General features: G+C 40.1%; 1 pseudogene across 1 annotated transcript; it reads right to left on the reverse strand.

Moving 5' to 3' along the window:
* Positions 1-298: 298 nt before the first annotated feature.
* On the reverse strand, positions 299-1,174 carry LOC309795680 (protein-L-isoaspartate O-methyltransferase domain-containing protein 1-like; annotated as a pseudogene). The gene has a single exon. The product of its transcript is annotated as a protein-L-isoaspartate O-methyltransferase domain-containing protein 1-like (transcript).
* Between the last annotated feature and the right edge of the window lie 1,114 nt (positions 1,175-2,288).

Here is a 2,288-nt window from a genome sequence, read left to right on the forward strand (position 1 = left end):
TTATATATGCTTAACAGTTATGTAACCTTATATAAAATTAAGTCTAACTCTCACCATTACAAATCTATAAGGAATCAGAACAGGATTTATATTACACAAAGTCTGCACTATGGTTACATTCCACTCTTGAAGTCATCCTGAGTTAAAACAGCCATTTTCCCAAGACTTAAAGAAAAATATATTTTATGAAAGGGATTATTTTTAATCACTGAATACATCATTTTTATTACTGACAGGAAGAAGATACTTTTTCTACTGTAAGTTCACCCTGATGAAAGAAAACATTCTCTCTCTTTTTAACTCCTAACAAATGCCACATTTTATAGATTAGGGGAATTATCATTAGGCATCCTTTCTTCTTGATCTAAGTTATTTTTCTCTAAAATATGTCAAGAAGGGCTTCCCTGGTGGCGCAGTGGTTGAGAGCCTGCCTGCTGATGCAGGGGACACGGGTTCGTGCCCCGGTCCGGGAAGATCCCACATGCCACGGAGCGGCTGGGCCCGTGAGCCATGGCTGCTGAGCCTGCGCATCCGGAGCCTGTGCTCCGCAACGGGAGAGGCCACAACAGTGAGAGGCCCGCGTACCACAAAAATAAATAAATAAATAAATAAATAAATAAATAATAAAATAAAATAAAATATGTCAAGTAAGCTTTTAAAGATTCATGGGGGAGGGGGAGAGTTTCATAATTTTTTCCCTCAGTAAATTGAGGTGGCTCTTTTAACTTCATTGTGGTCTTCCTCTTCCTTTTCTTTCTCTTCTATTTTTTTCATCCTCCTCACTGTCTAGAGGCTGAGGAATAAGTTGATTACCTACAAATACATAAGTGTAGCTCTCTGTTTAACTCTTTCTTTTGGGTGGAGCCCTTTAAGGGACCCCTCTTGGCCTGCACCTCATTACTTATGAAATGTCTCCGTGTGCATTGAATGTAAATAAAAGCAAGTTCTGTATATTCTAGACAGCATGGGTTTGTGTGTGGGGATGTCCCACAGACTCTGGTTTGCCATTATCCTTCTTACTTGGTTGCACAAGTGGAGCAAATGAAACAGCAAGAATATTTTTACTTTCCCAAGTGTTTTGTTCACTTCTCATAATTTGTGTTAAATGATCTTCTACAGGCATAACTAGAATGCCTCCCACTTTTAGTAATATTTTCATGTAGTTCTCATAGTATTTCTGGACTCCAGCTCCACAATAATCTCAATAATACTGATGACCATCAGATGCTTTCCGGGAGCAATTACCAACCACAAACGTGGGCTCACCGAACTCAAATCTTAGCAGTGCTTTTCTTCATACGTTCACGTTGGAATATTTTCATCTTGAGACAGATGATTTTGTGAACAGCAGGAACTGTGCCAACTTGCTCATATAATTATTCTGATAAGCTGCTGAGAGATCAGGATGACCTAGCCATGCCATGCACCTTCCCATTTAGACTGATAGTACAGTTCTAGAAGCTGATTATCAAAGCTATCACTTTTTTTGATCAAACTCTCCAGGTTTTTCTTCGCATATTCCACCACATCTTAATGAAGCTCAATCCCATAATTTATTCCCCCCAAATCTCTTCTACACACGAGCCAGTTCATGTTTGAGGGATTGAATGCTTTCAACTGCACATGGAATTTGTTTACTCTGAAAAATGCACTGCAGCAAGGTGGTCGGTCGACTCGCCGCAAGGGGGCGCAGGTGAGGCACGGGGCGCAGGTGAGGCCCTTGGCTGGGTGGGTCCGTGGCAACCACGGCCTCCACCAGTGAAGGTTCATATTTTTATCATTCAGTGCTGAAAGATGGGTCATGTGCATTCATGTTTTGAGTCATATTCACCTTACTGACATTTAGTATCAAGAAGAGGGGAAATCCAGACTGGAAAATGATAAATGAATATTTTTTAAAGGCAATAGAAAATGATAGTGGTCTTTAGAACCACATTTGTTTTAGTGTGTAAAAAACCAAGTCTAAGAAAGTTAAAAACCTATTAGAGCTCTATCTACAAATTGACTGAAAACATTTAAAAACAATGCAGTGTCTGTAATTAATGAACAATGCCGTCCCCTCCTCGCCCCCAGCCCTTCCATAGCTGCAAGAGTTTCCCACTCATAACTGACAATAATGTGAAACAAGCTGACTCGGTCTGAACGGGAGTCACCTCAAGCAAGACAGGGGACGTTATACAGTCAAGGCCCCTGTGCTGTTAAAAGCTATCATTATAATAAAGTAGAATAGTACATTCTTAACATACCCAAAGGCCTTTCTCATACCATTCTCCAGATTAAAAACAAAA

Source organism: Mesoplodon mirus (genome assembly GCF_964341445.2).
Source record: "Mesoplodon mirus genome assembly, chromosome: 2".
Taxonomy (NCBI): Eukaryota; Metazoa; Chordata; class Mammalia; order Artiodactyla; family Ziphiidae; genus Mesoplodon; species Mesoplodon mirus.